Source organism: Mus caroli, unplaced genomic scaffold, assembly GCF_978045245.1.
Source record: "Mus caroli unplaced genomic scaffold, Mus_caroli_1 scaffold_3, whole genome shotgun sequence".
Lineage (NCBI taxonomy): Eukaryota > Metazoa > Chordata > Mammalia > Rodentia > Muridae > Mus > Mus caroli.
The window spans coordinates 55470926-55490231 of record NW_028227258.1 but is presented as its reverse complement, the minus strand read 5'-3'; the positions used below and the strand labels follow the sequence as shown (position 1 = coordinate 55490231).

The window sequence follows — 19306 nt, the reverse complement described above, 5'->3', positions numbered from 1 at the left end:
GGCCAAACACTGCCAACTTCTATTTTCCCATCATGTCTACACATTAAGTGTTGGCCTATAAACAAATGTTTTTGCTTATATTTTTCCAATAGTATTAAGCTACTATAAAAAAGAAAAGAAAGACAGACACACATACAATCCACAACATGAAAGATATGAAACTGATGAGAGAAAAAAAGGAGACATGGGGAAAGAAGTGGGTAGAGGAAAGGGAGAGAGGAGGGCCTGGGGTGTGGAGGATGGGTGGTGTGTGTGTGTGGGGGTCATGCTCAGAACACACGTATGAGAACTGGGAAAGATGAAATAACAAAAACAAAAGGAAAAAGGAAGTAGAGGGTTTTAACTTTATTTCAATTCATTTATCAAGTCAACAGTTAAACTCCGAATCTCCCAATTTAGGGGAGGAAGTGTGGGTCCATCCCAGAATGAAGAGTAAACGACCAACAGCATGCAGGCCAACCACGAAATAAGCATCTCCAGCAGTCCTGCCAGCGCTCGGGCAGAATGATACAGCTCAAGGTTTGCAGGAAAAGGCTGCTCTTAACCTACACTCATTATCAGAGCCATCACTGCCAGGTTTCAGGCAGGCCACCACACACAGCAGGCTGTCGACTCCTGTTTTCTGAGTGAGCTGTTACTCGTCACTGACAGCATCCATTAAGTGACTTTGAAAGACAGGATCATTCCAACCAGATGCCCAGCTTGCTCTTCCCAGTAGAACCCTCCAAGACCCTGCTTGGCCCACAGCTTACACCCAGACACTTCTGGGTAAGGAATGCTACAGTCTATAAATCTGAAAGAAATACCACTTGTGGACAAGCTGTCTGGGTATGTTCTCACTGCCGGCTGACAGTGCTTTAAACTTTAGAGGTTTCTTTCTTTCCCCCTTTTTATGTAGCGCTGGCACTCACTCAGAGGACCAGGCTGGCATAGAACTCACAGAGATCTACCTGCCTCTGCCTCCCAAGTGCTGGGATTAAAGGTGTGCCCTACTTCTTGCCTGTTCAGTTTTCTTAAAATGAATAAATAAATAAATAAATAGTACACACACACCACAATGAAAATGTCACATGTACTGCAATGCCCTGAAAAACTAAGGCCATGTAAAGGGTAAGTATGAGAGGAGACTTTCCCATACGGTATGCAACTCCAGCCAAGCTCGTGCTAAGCACGCCATTTAGTCAGTCCCAGCCTCCTCACCCCATTTCTCCATCTGACAGCAGGAGCTGTGAGTCTTCTTCAGTAACACACATCTCCCACCTCCCACCTCCCTGCTCCCTCTGTTCTGTCTGTCTTTTGAGGCAGTTTTACTATGTAGTCTCTGCTGGCCTGGAATAGTCTTGAACTCAGAGAAATCCCCCTGCCTCTGCCTTCTGAGTGCATGAAGTCCTCTTTTTCTTCTTCTTCTTTTTTTTTATTTTTAAGATTTATTTTATTATATGTAAGTACACTGTAGCTGTCTTCAGACACTCCAGAAGAGGGAGTCAGATCTCATTACAGATGGTTGTGAGCCACCATGTGGTTGCTGGGATTTGAACTCTGGACCTTCGGAAGAGCAGTCGGGTGCTCTTACCCACTGAGCCATCTCTTTTTCTTCTTTTTGAGACAGAGTTTTGCTACGTAGCCCAGGCTGGCTTTTAATTTATCTCTTTGCTTCAGTCCCTCAAGTACTGATCCTTATAGGTGTAATCTACCATGCTTGGTCTACCCATGACAACAATCAGAAGTTCTGGGTATCAAGCCGGGATGCACACGCAGGCCACACCTCTTGCCTTATGCACACACCCACATAGCGCCTCCTTAACTACTTTGATGATTTTGCCTGGGAAATGTGTTGCTGTGCCCTGCTTAGTCTGTTCCGTCTCTGACTAACACCTCAGCTCCGCTCCTTCTGGCCCGTACTGTGCAGCTTGCTTCTCCACAAAGCCTGTGCTCTGGAGCTGAAGTGATCCTGTAGGGCAACAGGCATAGCTGTGTTTTCACCACAGAGACAAGGTAGCAGGAAAAGAAAACACCCCAAACTGCTTCTCCAGCCATGTAAGCAATAGGGCAGGGCAGGGCAGGGCAGGGCAGGGCAGGGCAGGGCAGGGCGGAGCGCAGGTAGTGTTTGTGTCTAGTATCTGGGTGTGAGTATCTGGGTGCAAGTGAAGGTTTACTTTCTAAGTAGTCAGTAACAAGGAACATGTAGGAAAAAAAAAATCAACATTTTAGATGAGTCTTAGTTCCTGACAGGGTAGCCTCAAAAACAAAAACAAAAACAAAAATCCCACTTAAAAAGTCAAGTCAATTAAAAAAAAATTCAGTCATTTATTATGAGATCATTTTATTACACACTCAGATATTGAACTTAAGTAACTCATACTTGGCCTAAAACTGTCTCACAGGCCACTGAGTGAGGTCTTAGAATCAGTAATTAGATATGACCAGAAAGATAAACTGAATTTGCTCCAATCATGTAGCCTGACATAAATCTGTATAAGACCAATATGGGTCATAACTTAAAACTCAGAGATAATGTACAACATAGATATTTTGACATCTGTTCACAGAATAGTGCATTATCCTAGAAACCCAGTCGGTACCCGGGCATGCTGGTGCACACCTGCTGTCCCAGCTCTGGGAGGTGTGAGGCAGGAGGATAAAAAGCTCAAAGCCAGCCTGGACATAAATACCTGGTGGATTCAAGGCCTGCCTGGGTTATATGAGACCTTTACTAAAAACAGAAACAAAGCCCAGAACCAGACCAAGCCAAATCAAAGAAAGCCAGTATGTGTGAGATAAACAGGGACCACTGTGCTTAAAGCCACCAAGGCTAAGTAAATATGGAGACACGTGCACTGTTTCTAGTGAATCCAGGGGCCCCTTCTTAGGTGGAAAGCGCTAGACTATCTCAGAAGATTAAACACTCTCCACCCTGGCACCCCTGGGCTCAGAAGGGCGACTTGTCTGTCTGTGCTAAGACAGTGTCAGCGCTCCACATGGTTCTACCACTCTTGGTTTTGGTTTTTTTTTTTTTTTTTTTGATCAGGCCAGGGAAGAAAACCATGCTAACATGCTGTCGCAAAATGATTTTCTGATTTTAAAAAGTAGTTTTTAGCCAAGTGTGCTAGTGCACACCTGCGACCCAGCATTTGGGACACTAAGGCCAGGGGAGTTGAGAGGCCAGCTTCACAGCACGGTAGTACTCAGGGGAATCGCTTCTTACTACTAGTTCCTTAAAAAAATCCTAATGTCAAGGTACAAAACACAATTTCATTTTATGGAATTTTAAAATATTAAGTAATATAAACGTAATTAGCAATACTTTAAATCAAGCTTTTCTCAGCTGATGATACGACAAGACTATTTACATTTCTATAATATATGTCAATGGGCTGTATGACCCCTTACCCCAAGCTCATGTGGAATCTTAATTCCTAGAATTTCAGAATGTGACTGACTCTGAACACAGACACAGAGGCCCCTGCCTCGCCTTCTTTTTGGGCAGTATTGGTGATTGAACCCAGGGCCTTGAACTTGTTAGGCAAGTGCTCCACCCCTGAGCTAACTCCCAGCACCAGAGACTTTTCAGAGGCGATTAAGTTAAAATGAGGTCATTGCACACTGTGCATAGAGTGAGAGACGTCGGAGGACTCAGTCATAAATGAGATATCTATCAAACTTCTCCCCTCAAGGCTCAGGGATCTACGTGAGAGAGGAGGTGGGGAGGCCGGAGGTGGTAAGGAAACAGGGTCATCTGGATCCAGCAGCCCTGATAAGAGCTGTCAGACATGAGAGCACCCTCAAAACCTGCACGGGTTCAAACAAGGCAAGAGTCCATCATGGAGAAAGGGAGCAGGCACAGGAGTGAGAGGTCACACTCCTCCGCAAGGACTCATCCTAACCTTCCCAGCTATTAGCAACGGACACGGGTGGGACAAGGGAAACCGGGCTCCTGTAACCAAGTGCCCCTGGCTACATGACAGGGTAGGCCCAGTGCCCACGAGAAGTCACCAATGCAAAATGGACTCCATGGTGTTTTTGTTATTTTTCTTATTGAGTTTATTTTTGTTCTGCTTTTCAGGGTTTTGATTCTTATTTTCCTGAGAGACAAGAGAATGAACCAGAAGGTGGATGGGGGAGGGGAGTGTGTGCGGGAAAGGGAAACAGTATGATCAAAATACATGTATGAAAAATCTTAATAAAAAAATTGGTCACTACAATCCTTAATCCAATAAGACTGGTATCCTATAAGAGAAAATTAGAATACAGACCAATCAGAGAAAGTGCAAGGTGAGAATCCACTCTGATCAGAACAGTGCTCTAAGCTTTTAGCCAAAGATAACAATATTTGAAAAATACATTCTTTTTATTCAAACCACCCAGACTGTGGTGGCAAAATAAAACAATATACTAGCTACTTACTTTTCTTTCTTTTGTTTGTTTGTTTCTTATGTCCTGGTTGGCCTGGACCTTACTGTGTAAAGTACGCTGACTTCAAATTTGCAACCTTCCTGTTCTGCTCCCAAGTGCTAATGTGTCCCCAGACCCTGCTTTCTATTCTTTTGGGGGAGGGGGTGTCATTTATATATTTTATGTATACAGACGCTGCTGTGTCTGCATGTATGTCGGCACACCAGAAGAGGGCATCAGATTGTGGGCTGCCATGTGGGGCTCTTAAATGCTGAGCCATCTCTCCAGTCTCACTTTCTACTCTTAAAGTGCATCTGAACAACTAGGTCTGAGCTTTCCCCTCCATGTGAGGACTGACTGTACACACAGCTTGCCCTACCATCCATGTGAGGACTCACTGGAACGCCCCCTTCCTCACACAGCTTGCCCTTTTCTCCTAGCCATGCAATAAACAGCATTACAATAAAATCAATGCTTTGGAAATACATCTTGGAGATTGTGCATTTCAGGACTCTGAATTATCCTGAAAGACGATCTGAATAATGCAGTTAGGGAGACGTAACGACGGTGCTGAGCGATCAAGACATTTATTTACCGAGCACTGAGGGTGCCTCTAGGGACCAGCTGTGCAGCTATGATAAAACTCTTCAGGGTCAGCACTGAAACACTGGAGCACTCAATGCAAGGCAGACTCAAGGACCCCAGACTCTCAAGGCTTATGCTTAGTATAAAATGCCTACTGTGAACAAGGAAAACATTAATCAGTAGCACACCAGCGTTCTACAGCGTAACTTTCTAAGAATTCAAACAAGTAATGAAAAAAGATAAACATTGATTGAGCTGAACATGACAGACATTTCTAAGCGCGCTTGACATACGTTATCATAATCTAGGGTGAGAGATCAATACCATCCAGGTTAAAAACGGCAAAGCTGAGGCTCAGTGGCTGAACAGCTTGCTTAAAGTCGTGTAGCTAGAATGTGGAAGAAACCAAATTTGAACCCAGTAAATTTGACTCCAGAGGCTTCCTTGGAAACCGCTGCTCGTGGGCCTTACTTTACCAGCCTTAGGCGATGGAACAGCCTCAGAGATGATCTACTTTGGCCTGTTGTACAGATGAGGGTTATTAGAGCAGTTAGCGAGATCCAGGTCTAGCACTGACCACTGAAAATTTGGATTCCTTCTTTCCACCCACCTACCTATTTGTGTGTGTGTGTGTGCATGTGTGTACACGTGTGTGTGTGTGCACACGTGTGCACACACGTGCCATGGCTTTTGTATAGCTTCAGAAGACAACAGGCTAACAAGAGACAAGAGCTGGTTCTCTTTTATCAAGTGGTACCCAGGACTGAACACAGGTCATCAGGCTTGGCAGCATATGTCCCTAACTGCCAAGCCATTTGCTGGCTCCACCTCTGATTTCTAAAGTCTAGTCTAACTTGCTCTTTGGGAGACCACAGCAAGCTCTGGTTTGGTTTGGTCCTTAGGGTCTTCTGTTCATGAATCTGTTCATCTGTCTCTCTCATTCTCTCTCTTCTATGCGGTCAGCAAGCTTTACATGCATACTGAAGGACAAGGGAAGCAGCCTCATGCCCATAAACAAACAAATATCTCACCCTCTGTAGAAGGGTACCAGGACAATGCTACTGAAATCCAGCTCTGTTACCCAGGCATGGTAGTGCACATCTCTAATCCCTGCACTCAGGAGGCTGAGGCAAGATGATTCCCACGGGATCAAGGCAAGCCAGGACTATGCAATAAGACCCAGCTTCAAAAACAAACCAAAAAGAAAACCACGTCTGACTACCTGAGTATCTGACCACACCCTCTCACTATTCTTACTGACATAAGACCACACCAGAAGAACCACACAGTGTGAATGAAAATTAAGTAATAGTTTTAAAAAAACATTTTTCATTGAAATTTTAAGAAATGATATATATCACTAGACAACAGATAATCAGAAAGTTTGAGCTAATTTAGTACTTGCTAGTTAGTTTAAATGAAATTAGATTTCAGCCTATCACATTCGTCTGTCTTTCAATTTTACCCATCGAGTCCTAGAAAATTCTGCTTTTCTGAAACAAAACCGGAGCAAGGGAACAATGGTTGTGTAGGTTGATTTTATCTTCAGTAAAGCACTTCATGGGTCACCATTCTTGAGGCTGCCTGAATGGAAAAACCCTTCAACTGCTACACTGGATGAAGTCACTGGCTCCACAGGGACTGCAGAGACGAAATCCCAGTCTGCAGCATTAACCACAACAGTCAAGATAATCTGGGTCTTAACTATGCTCACAGCCTTTTTCCTGAACTGCAAAAACCTTCACATAAGCCTCTAAGGCAGTGCTTCTCCACCGTCCTAATCCTGGGGCCCTTTAATACAATTCTTCATGATGTGGTGACCCCCAGCCACAGAATTATTTCATTGCTACTTCATAACTAATTTTGGTAGTGTTATGAATTTTAATTTAAATATCTGTGTTTTTTGGTCTTAGGCAACCCCGTGAAAGGGTAGCTTGACTCCCAAATGGTTGAGACCCACAGACTGACCAGACTGTTCACCACTCTACATCTCTGAGAAGCATCCACTTGAGCCCACCTCCAAGGACAGGACGTTATTTGTTGTTTATTTTCTTTTCAATGGAGCATAATGGTCTTTCATTCACGTGTCCAATTTACAAGTCAAAATAAACGTATTCCTTACAGACCCCAACCCAGTAGGTTGACCTGATCTGAGGGGGAGATGGCATTGCCAGTTCCCCCAAAAGTCACTTTACAGGTATGTTCAACACACGTCCAAGCCAGTGATAGCTGTGCATTCTTCTGCCCGGGTTAGCCCTTTGTGCCTTCTGCAACAAAAATGAAAGGTAGTCTCTGCTTCTAGTGAAAAAATTTTTACAGCTTTTCATCAAGTCACAACTTTTATCTTGTAATAGGGTTGCTAAAAATATCACAGCTGATGCTGACATTAGACATGCGACAGAAGTGAACGCAGCTCCGGAACTCAGGAGCCGCTGATAGAACCCCATTCTAATCTATCAGTTTGTCCATTTACACATCTGCTTAGTGTCTCACAAGATTCGGAACTCTGTCGACAGCTATTCTGTCTGGTAGAAAGAGGAGGAGGAAGTGGGAGAGATTTACTTACAGTAACTTGGAGACTGACTTCATTTAGGGGGTTAAATAGGGGAAATAATCCAAACTCAGCAGAGGTTTGGAGACTCTGTGACGAACGACAATGTGGTCAATAGAAACAGGGATGTCAGAACAGGAACTGGCTTTAGTGGGGAAATGATGACTTGGAGATGAGACAGGCTGAGGAAGAACTAAGTACCCTCTAAGAGGAACCTGTGGGAGGGAGGCAGCTAGTATGCTGCAGTGCAGGGGCTTAGGACATGGAATCTTTAAAAAAATTACTTTGGTGTCTTCAATCTAAAGACATGGGGTAAGGCTGATGATATACAGGACCAGATCTGTACCCTCAAATGCTAAGCCAGTTAAAAAACAGACTATAGCCTGGCCTGGTAGCACAGACTCATGATCCTAGCTAGCTACCTGGGAGTCTGAGGCAGGAGGATCCCAATTTTAAGGCTTGTCTAGACTACAGAATGAGTTCAAGCTTGGGCAATTATTTAGTAAGACCCAGTCTCAATTTAAAAAAAAAAAAAAGAAAGAAAAAAAGCACACCGTTCCTCACAGCCTGCACTCTCCTCCCACTTTCCCGTCGTTTTTCCTATATCCTCCTTTCCTTGGTATCTGCGATCCCTATCACTTTTTTTCCCCTTTTCTGGTGTGTGTAAGCAAACGTGCGTGCATGTGGAGGCCACAGGTCAGCAGCAGGTATCTCCTAAATCACTCTTCACCTCATTTTCTGAGACAGTCTGTCACTGACTCTGGAACTTCCTGGCTGGCATGGCTAGCCAGTCACATGCCCCAGGGATCCTCTGGCTGCCCAGTGTTGAACCCACAGGCCTGCAGCTGCACTGGCTGTTTATGTGAGGGTGCTGCAGAGCAAAACTCTGGTCTTCACACTTATGCAATCAAGCACTGACTAACTGAGCCAACTCCCCAGCCCCTTGTGCCTTGTTAAAGCAATATATCCTCGCTTCTCTTTCTACCCCTTCCCCCGTCTCCTGGACTCCACACAAGATCCCACACATTTCAGTGCTCACTAGGCTCAGAGGCAGGAGTTTTTGTGCTAATTTTCCTTTCTAGTTTACTAATAATTATGGGTTATAATCTTTGTTGATGAAACAGTTAAGAGTTCTTTTAACAGCAAAGACACATTGAGATGGAATGTGTCAATGCACTTGATACACTGAGCTTGGATAGACTTTGCATTCTTTACTTCAAAGCTACCGTGAAGGCCTGTCTTCAGGCCCCAAACCCTTGCCATCCTCCCCCTCCATTCTCAATTCCCCACCTCTATTTCTTTCCCATCCATTCTCGATTGGTCTTCAACTCCTTTTAGATTAACAGGGAAGGTAGTCTTCAAATGCTTTAAATGGAAATTATCATTGAAAATGTCTTAAATCTTATAAGCATACCACACACAAACCCATTCAGAAAAGTTGCAGGGTGGCAGCATCTGGAGTGGAACAACTGGTGGTAACTTGAATCTCTTGCCTTTGATTCACACACACACACACACACACACACACACACACACAAGTTCTGAATGCACAGCTATATGTTCTCAAAAAAAAAAATCATTGGCTCAGATGTGTTACATTATGACCTGCACAACTCTGTTTTCCTCAATCTAGGGACCTCAGCTATTTAGATTTATCTTATTTTATTAAGTGTATGAGTGTTTTGTCTACAGTGTCCATAAGTGCTGGTAGACATCAGAAGAAGATGTTGGATCCTCTGGAACTGGAGTGAAGGGTGGTTCTGAGCTTCCGTGTGTGCTGGGATTGAAACTGGGTCCTCTGAAAGAGCACTAAGTGTTCTTAACCACCGAGTGTCTCTCTAGCCCAAACCGTAGCTATTTACAGACAAATTTAAAACAAAACCAACCAACAAACACTACTTCATTTTTGCTAAAGTAGACCTTTTAGTATCTTTTCTCTTCTTCCTCTCTGTCACTTGGACTAGGGTAGTCTCTAAGGAGAGCCTCTTGCCTCACCTCCAGAGAGCGAAAGGGGTGTGTACATTAATTTCCATAACTCATGCGCCAAGTGCTAATAACAACAATGCTCATAATAGTATCTCTCAATGACCACTTCCTACGAAGCACCTTGCTTAGTAGACCTATACAAACATGCTCGCAGAAGGTTCACACAATCTTTAAAACCAGAAAACTCTTCTGTTTCTAGCTCACAACTGAAGGGCTCTGAACTAGAAACAGCCTCTCTTCACCTCATGCCACTCCACATCAGTCCAATGGCAGTCTCTAAGAAACACCGCAGAAAAGCTGAGAATCCAAACTCTTGTAAGAAAACCAACTGGGAGCCCCATCAATGTGATTCTGATTTGGCACAGATCTATAACAAATCAGGGATATGGCACTCACCAAGAAAGTCTGAATGACTACTGCTAAGGACCCATGAAGTCCTGTGTACTGTTAATACAACGGGGAGTAAATAAAAGCACAAAAATTGGGATTGGCGGTATGGCTCAGGTGGAAGGTTTGAAGTTCAAGCCCTATCCAGCACAGGATTAAGAGAAAAGCACAAAACCACCCCCTCCAAAAACCTTCAAGGAGAGCAGCTGTCTTAGTTTGGGATTCTATTGCTATACTAAAACGCCACAATCAAAAGCAACTTGGGAAGGAAAGGGTTTACTTCATCTTACAACTCTCAGCTCACACTCTATCACTGATGGAAGTCGAGGCAGGAACTTAACGTGGAAATCTGGACTGAGAAAATGAGGCAGAAGCCATTGAGGATTAGGAACATAATTTACCCCCTTGCTCAGCCAGTTTATAGCACTCAGGCCCCAAGCTTAGGGAGAGCACCGCCCAGAGTGGGCTGGGCACTCTCTACAACAACCATCAATCAAGAACACACCCTACAGGCTTGCCCACAGGCCAATCTGGTGAGGGCATTTTTCTCAACTGAGTTTCCCTCTTTCCAGATAACTCTAGCTTGTGTGAAGTTGACATAAACTAGCCAGCACACTAGGGTCAAACCAAATACTCAGAAACTAAAATAAAAATTGACCAATAGTTCCTAACGTGTTCTTCAGAACTCACTCCATCCCCATTAGGTCAGATTCTTGTACATATATATCTTTAAAATGACTACGATTGATCATGTTTGTAAGTATGGCTCAGAATTCATGACAGTAAAAGAAAAAAAATTATATACAGTACCTAACCAGAAGTATTTTCTCATAGGAAAGTCAATATTTTAGCCACTTCAGATATTGCAATTTCCTATTATTTCAGATACGGAAAAATCAAATTACACAAAGACAAGAAGGCAGATGGTTCAAACTAACAAGACGTGCCGTACTTTGTCAGATGCTATCTGTCTTAGTTTGACTCTTAGGTGAGAACTTTAAACTAAATTCAGTGTTTGTATTGGGCACTGTGGAAGCTACAAAGACTTCATGCAGTCTAAGAATAATTTGACGAAATGCACTAAACACACACACAACCTGTCTGCACACAATGCTTTTCTTCATCTAAATGACACTGAAAAGGTTAGAGGAACGAATTCTCCCAGAGTTGAACATCGGAGTGCACGCTGTAATCCCAACAGGAGGAGGAAAGCCACCCTGGGCTACATAATCTTCAGAAACATAGCGAGACACAGTGCTCCGCTCTTGATTAAACAAAACAAGCCCTCCAGATCCAAAGGTATATCAAACAGGTCTTGTTTATTGTGCCAAAACATCAATGAGATTATTCTGCTCTCCCTGTTTGTCCAGGCCCTGGAAATCCCTGCTCCCTGGGTCTCCTGACGTCTCCTACCTTAGTTTATTTGCCTTCTCTACTCGGGTAATGAGGCACATCTTTTAGGGCTTTCCTGTTTTACTTCTAGGGTTATTTTTTTAAAACCCCTGCTGCTATTTCTGGGATAATGTATCTCTCCCTCCTATGGCAATAAACTCTGTGTTTGTGGGAGAGACCCTGCATACAGTTTCTTCTTTGTGCTTCCTCTCACTACATATCTGGAAACAATCATGGAACAGATCTGCAGCCCCCTAGAGTGGCTCTGAAACCTAGGAACCTGACTACTCAAAACTAATTACCTTCAGGAAGTCTACTCAGGAAGGCTGCAGACAACAGCCACTACAATCACCCTCTGTGATTGCAACTCCGCATCTCGCCTCTATCAGCTATAAATAACCAACAGGAAAATGAACTTGAGATGAAAACTTAAAATGCTAAAAATATGGAAAAATTAATAGGTGGTACTGCTGGCCACAGATGATGACTGGAGATTCAATGACATTAATGTCAGGACAAAATCATTTGTACTTTGCAACTGCTAAAATGCCAAAGGCTTTAGTAGATCTTTACAGGGACTCTACAGAGACGTGAAAATAGAATTCCCAAGGCTTTTATCTGCCCTTCTCTCTGAAACTGAAAAGTACCTTTTATTTTAATGCTTTAAATTTTGGTTGATGATGCTGGTGTGCTAGACACCACCACATTACATGTATATTCGTTTCCTTTGAGGGTAAAATCCCACTATAAAAGAGGGGTGAGACAGTACTCAGAGGCCACAGGACCAGATTAATTATAAACCTAGCCAACTGAACACCTGAATTTTGTTCAAATACTTCCTGTCTTTTGTTTCAACCTGCCATACACCTTCAAGGTTAACTGCAGTTTCCCTGAGCAACGGACCAGCCCACTCCAAATTGGGAGATGGGGATTCCTACTGCAAAGGCATTTACTGACTCCTCCGCACCATTTCATTTGAAAATATGGTATTATTCAGTGTCTGTCAAACAATACACACTGCATTCCTAGCCACCCAAGGCCAGCTCTGCTGAAAGCTAACACACCCACCTTGCTATGAAATATGCGGATGCTTCCCTACTAAGTTCTCAGAGAAGAAACCGGGTAGAAAGCAAAATCGAAAGGCAACTCAAACCTAAAAAACCCCTAAAAGCTGGTTTCTCCCAAAAGAAACAGAAAGGGCGAGAAAGGTACAAAGGGCGATGGGAAGAGGATAATGTATGATTTAAGCCGGGGAGCTCTCAACACTCAGAAAGAGAATACAGGATCTGGGGAGGCTGTAGGAGCAATCACAGGCTGGGGGATGGGAAGAGCTAAAAGAGGGGAAAAGGCCGCTTTGGCTGTTGGAGGTGTCTGTCTGGGTTTCGTCTTTTTCTCTCCCCCTCGCCCATCCCTCATAAGGAAAACGCTGGTTTGTGTGTGTGTGCGTTTAAATCTTATACAGAACCCTAGTTCTGGACCCACGCTTGCCAGCAGGGACAGATGTGGGAAAGGATGTCTGAATTCGCGGGGATCCAGTATAGGGGTGGGGGCTGCAGCCTAGAAGATGGTACCCACCAGTACCACTCTGAGGCTAGGGCTGGGCAGAAGGCGACCTAGAGTGAGACAGGTAGGAGGAGACCCCTGCTGAGGGGCGGAGGCTGGCGAGAGACAATGAACAATCGTAAAGACCCCGGAGGATGCCGCGACGCCTCCTCGGGGAATCCCGGGATCCGAGGCGGCGGCCCCGCCCCCTAGGGGGACCATCCCTACCCCGACAGGGACTTCTGCTGAAAGCCACTCACGCTCCGGGCCAGGAGGCTCTCTCGGAGACCCGGCCTCCCAGCACCGCAGAGCCCCGAGCCCGCGCTCCGTACCTGGCCTCGGCGCTCCGGGATCCTTCCCCGCCGCCGCCTCCGCCGCCCGCTCCCCATCCCCAGCCTCCCAGGACCCGCCCCTTACCCGCCGGCGGCAGTGACAGGCAGATATCCTCGCCAATCACAGCCTTGCCCTTGCGGCTTTGAAACCAATCCTCGCCGCCTGAAGGCGGGGCTTCTCCAAAGTCATCCCAGCTCCTCCTGGGGCCGCAAGATCCCTTTTGTTTGGGAGAGCCAGGCTGGGATTGAGCTGGCGTCACTTCCGGGAGGAAGTACCCTCCTCTGGTCCGCTGGAGTCTGGGCTCGCTCTGTTCTCCGCCCGGGTTCTGCAACTTTTCAGGACCCTGGGAACACCTTGTGGTGGCTTAATTGAGGGTTTATCTAAAATGTAAATAAAAGAAGTGAGTTTTAGCGTTTGTTTTCGAATTAGTTATTGAAAACCTAGTAACGTGTCTTCTTTGCCTCTCTCTCTCTCTCTCTCTCTCTCTCTCTCTCTCTCTCTCTCTCTCTCTCTCTCTCTCTCTCGGGTGTGGTGCTGGAAAGCTAGGGCGCAAGACCATCTTCTTTACCACATCACACTATGTACACAAAGGGAGACCCTAGGGTGGAAGCACCTGGTAGAGAGCATAACCCCTACCGACCTGCCTTTCAGGGCGAAGCCAAATAGCTGCAAACTTACCTGGTGTTTCCCCACACTGTGCTTGCCATTCATGTTTGTGGGGCGCTCTTTTATATGTTTGGGCCCCGTCAAACCGTGCGTGGACCATGCATTTGTAACGAAGCCGAAACGGAACAGTAGGATGAGGGGAAATGGCTGGCCTCGCGAGCACCGGAATGCAGATCTTAGTGATAGAAACAAGACCTGGAGGGAAGAGACTGCACTCTACCATACATAGCCTGCACTTCAGCACCACAAGTGATTGAACTGTTTTAATAGCCGCATTGCTTTAAAGAACTTGTAACAAGTACGTATAAGAACCAAAGTATTTAAGTGCACAAGTAACATATTACGCTGAATACATTATTCCTAATTTTCACAATATTCAGCAAGAGACTATTAGGGACATTAAAAAAAAAAAAAGCCCTCTGCTCATGGTTCTCAACCTGTGGGTCACGACCCCTTAGACAACCATTATAAAAATATCTACATTACAATCTAGAACAGCAAAATTACAGTTATGAAGTAGCAGCGTAATTATGATTGAGGGGGTCACTATAACATAAGGAACTGTATTAAAGGACAGTAGCACTAGGAAGGTTGAGAACCACTGCCCTAGGCAAACAGCCCTCGAGACAGGTACAGTTTACAGTCTGGGTAGAGAGCTACCCAGCCCAAGTAATCACGGTTTAGAGGAAGTCAAACAGTATTTCTTGTCAACACAGTGCTTCGTTCATCCATATACTATCTGTGTCAGTACTGTGTGAGAAGTCTGTCTTACCCTGCAATGTGGATATCACTGTAAGAAATTAAGATGAGAAGACGAAGTCAAAGAAACCAAGAGAACCGGAGGAAGGTTATAGAGTTAAGAACTGGAAAAGAAAAATGACAAGAATAACACCAAATCTGTGCCACAGTCTGCTAACCAGCCACCAGTTTCTACCAGGGGAGCCTGTTCAGATGGAAGGGTGGTGATTAGCACAGCAGCAGAGTAAAGCCAGCAACTCCATTGCAGGCTTGGAGACAGCATGTGGAGATGCTACAGTACAGCCCCCGTGCTTGTGGAACAATGACCTAGAGCGCTAAGAGTTTCGCAAAGACAGCATGCTCTGTATTCAGAAAGACAGCCTTGTTGGATAGTGTGTGCACACCTGTAATTCCCATCCTCTGGGAGATGGAGGCAGAGGAGAAGCAGGAATTCGAGATCCTTCTTGGCCACACAGTGTGCTGCAGACCACCACGGCCAAAGGAGACCTCTCAGAATAGGACACAATGTCTGAAGTGATTTAAAGGCACAGTATTAGGTATAGGAATAGTACCACGGAGTCTGAAAAGAATCCATTTCCTCCTCCTTCCTTTGCTTTGCCTGTGGGTATGCACGGAGGAAGTGTCTCATTGCCAGACAATGAGGCAGATGTGGGACAACAGGCTATTTTTCTGCTGGATTCTGACTCACTCCAAGATTTGCTCCAATGAATCAGCTCGCCCAGCCTTCCTCTCCCTCCCTTTGTAGCTATTAATCCACCACCACCCATTCTACTCCAAAGCTGACCTAATGGAAACAGTACCATGTGACCCACATCCTTTACAGCACCGAGCAGCTCCCGACGCTCAGGGTTCCTTTAAGCCCATTCCTGAGCCAGGGTAGAAAGGCTCAACAGGATGAGGTCATCCTTGCCTTGTAAGACCCAGAGTCCTGGGAATGTTTAGATGGCTTTCAACTTATCACCCCTGGGGTAGTGAACAGGCAGGGCTCTGAGCCTCAGATAACCTTCAGCCTTCAACAGTGTCTGTGAGTTCTGGAACCTTATGATTTAACGTGGAAAACTTGTAAATAAGCTTAGGGTCCTTGGCACATAGAGCGAGAAAATAGGCTCACGATGTCTTGAATAGGTAAACACGGTCCACCGTGTTCTGGGGTATTTGGTGTAATCAGCTTGTCCATTAATATTTATTAAATGGTTCCCGTGTTTCCGGCAACGACTTCATGTCATTTAAGTACTAAAAGATTGCAGTTTGGGTCAATTTTCCCCCTTTTTTCCTCAATTGGCAAATGTTGTACGTAGATGTCCTAAGTGTTTGTTGCTGGCCTGGAAGGCCATGGTAGAGTAAAAGAGGTTATACTGGAAATGAAGACAACAAACCCAGGTCTGGTCACTGCCCTGTCATAAACTGTTGTTAACAAATCACCACCGAGTGGGCGGCTTAGAACAACACAGCATGTTCTCTCTGTCTGGAGGCCAGAGGTCTTCAAGCAGTTGTTGACAGGTTGTGTCCTTCTGGGGGCTGTGAAGACACCCATCCCATGACTGTCTCCTGATTTGTGGCTCCAGGCACTCCCTGGCACTTCTTGGCTCTTGCATCACCCCAGTGTCTGCCTCTACCTCGACCTGGCTGCCTTCCCTTTTGCCTCAGTATTTCTTTCTATATGTCCTCGTCTTTCATAAAGACACTTAGACATATGGGACTTAGAGAGCACTGTGACTGTTTTCTTTTTTGAGCTGGAGTCTCTTTATATAGACCATGCTGGCCTGGAAATCACAAATAGGTGGATTTATAAGCATGTACCCCTGTGCTTGGCTCATCTTCATCTTAACTCATGTCATTTACGAAGACCCTATTCCAAACCAGTCCTGAGGATCGGGGTGGACAGTAGCATTTAGAGGACTAGCTCGGTACTAATCTAGTTGGCAATCTCCTCACTTAATCCTAATCCACTGTGGTAAATGGCACAAAAGAAATAGACAGATTCCTGAATATCATTATATCATTGCAGGCTGTGATATATGTGTGTGTGTGTGTATATATATATATATATATATATATATATATGTACATATATGTATGTATATATGTGTGTGTATGTATGCATATGTATATATGTGTGTCTTATATATTATATGATATGCTATAATATACAATGGTTTATAGTGTATATTATACCAATTAAATATTAAATTGTGTCCCAAGTACTGTGGAGTTAATTTATATAAAGCACCTGTGTCAGTACCCTAGGAAGAATATTAATATTCCCATTTTTCCAGATTTGGAAAATTGAGTTCAAAGAGGTCCACAACTGAAGAATTGGGTCAAGTTTTTTTTCTGAAATGGGAGAACTTTGTAGGTAGACATTTTAAGTGTTTGGGAGGCAATGATAGAGTAAAGGAGGTTGGACTGGCTAAATACAGAGCGCACCCTCATAATTACTGTGTTGCATCACCTCTCACCATGCTCAGTGGGTTAGGACAATAGAGAATGCAGCAACATCTTTTCGGTTTGTGGGGCCGGTGAGATGGCTGGGTAAAGGCACCTGCTGCCAAGCCTGACGATGGGAGCTCTGTTCTTGAAACTCAGGTGGCAGAAGGACAGAGTGAATGTCTACAGACTGTTAAGTTCTTTTTAAAAATTTTATGTGCATTCGTGGTTTGTCCACATCTACATTTATGTGAGGGCGTCAGATCCCCTGGAACTGGAGTTACACAGTTGTGAGCTGCCATGTGGTTGCTGGGAATTGAACCTGGGACCTCTGGAAGAGCATCCACTGCTCTCAACCACTGACCCATCTCTCTAGCCCATTATTTAACTTCTACACTCAAGTCATGGCAATGCAAGCACACACACACAAATACATGAATAAGCATAAAGAATTTTTTTTTTTATTTATGGGACTTGGCGAGATGGCTCAGCAGCTAAGAACACCAACTCCTCCAAAAGGCCAGGATTCCACTCCTAGCACCCACATTTCAACTCACAACATCAGTTCTGGGGTTCCAGCTCTACCCTCCTCTGGCTTCCCGGTACTCCAGGCATGCACGAAGTGTACGGACATACATGAAGGTAAAATATTCATAGACATAAAAAAGTAAAATAAAAAAAAATGTAAAGGTGAGTATGGAATGCTTGGAGCTGAGTAGTTTTCTTGCAGCTGTGTGAGTGGTTTGAATTCATTTTAAAGTGGGGGAGGGGGAGGGATAAAGGCCTGGGTTAGATTCCCAGCGCCACATAAAAACAGAACAAGAGCAGCAAGAGAAGAGCCAATAGCGCAGTGACTCTCGGTAACTCCAGTTCCAGGAACTGGCACCATCATATCTGTACATGTAGGCAAAGCACTAATGCACTAATTAATAGCAACACAACAATAAACAAACCGTTAAAGGACAACTGCCCAAAGTGTGGGCGTTTACCTGAACCTCAGTTTCCTTACTTTTAAAATGAGATGATCGCCTCTCTCTCCAACCCCAGGCTGTGAATATCAGTAAGATGGTGTACATTAAAGTAACCCATCAATTTCCACGTGAGATTTTGTAAATCACGTGGAGACCTTTCTGAAGATCTTTCTCCCTGTGAGTTTCTGCTCTCCAACTAAACACCGGAGACTACTGTATTCTAGAGTAGTCTTTTAGCTGTGACCCAGGGCACACTGGCTGATGCTGGGTGAGCTAGATGAAGAAGCTGGAGGAACCGTGAAGGGTGCTGTGTCCTACCCACTCTCAAAGACCAGACGCCAGAGGCTCTCTAGTCCGGTGCCAAGCCGAAGCCGAAACCGAAGGCGAAGGGAAGGTGTTTCATTCCTGCCCCCTGTATTTCCTTCGCATCTTTTGTCCCCGCGAAGGCCTTTCTGAGCTACTCTTAATCTTTCTTGCTTGGACCTGAGCGGCCGGGAAACAGGCGCATTCCGAGATTCTTGGGTGTGGCCCTCACTGCTTTCCTGAGCTTATTGCGCCCTCTAGTGTTGACCGGTGAGTCCTTGCAGTTGCCTACTTTCCAGGCAGTCTCGTGGAGCGTTGATAGCTTTTCCTTTTATGGGTGTAGGCAGAAAGCCCATCAGGTAGGGGATTCCAAAGACTGGCAGGCAGCTCAAAAAGCCAACTCCATGAACAGATTGGTTTTTAGCGGAACGTGGCCAGTGTGATTATGACGGAGCCACAAAGTCCTTATCCTGGATTGCAGTGAAGGTAGTTCTCAGAGGAGGAAGGAAAGAAACCTATTGAGTATTTACTATCTATGAGACACTGAGCCAGACACTTTGCATATACTCTGTGTAATCTTCACAGGTATAATTCTCATAACCACCTGACAGGTATATATTACTGCTTCTAGCTTTTCAAGAGAAAAAGCAAGTTCAGAGAGGCTGGCTGGCTGTAACGTGATAAGGATACCCACATCGTATCAGTTACTAAGTGTCGACTTCACACCAGGTACAATGTGTTGGTTATCACCACAAGAAGGCTTTAAGGTCCATTTTGCTGATGAGGTAACAGATTTCAATCCTTAAAAAAAAAAAATAGCTAAGTAGCTTGCCTGGAGTCATGGAGCAGGATCTCCCAATCTTTTACTACAGAGCTGGTGGGTGATATAACTGCGTCCCTAGCCTAGGCCAATGTGACTAGGAAGACTTTTGCATCACTTACTACTAAAGTCCTTTCTGAGGACCAGTTAATTACGGTCATCTGTTTTCCTTGATGGTAGTGAGAAAGTCAG

At 44.8% G+C, this 19306-nt stretch overlaps 1 protein-coding gene across 3 annotated transcripts in view; it reads right to left on the bottom strand.

Moving 5' to 3' along the window:
* The window catches only part of Cttnbp2nl (CTTNBP2 N-terminal like), a 49638-nt gene extending 36282 nt beyond the window's left edge, over positions 1-13356 (bottom strand). Inside the window, exon 1 of one of the 3 annotated variants that reach the window (XM_021158839.2) lies at positions 13253-13356. The gene's annotated coding sequence lies outside the window, so the exon portion shown is untranslated. The other 2 variants (XM_021158838.1, XM_085835593.1) reach the window with 2 other exon arrangements.
* Positions 13357-19306: the final 5950 nt, after the last annotated feature.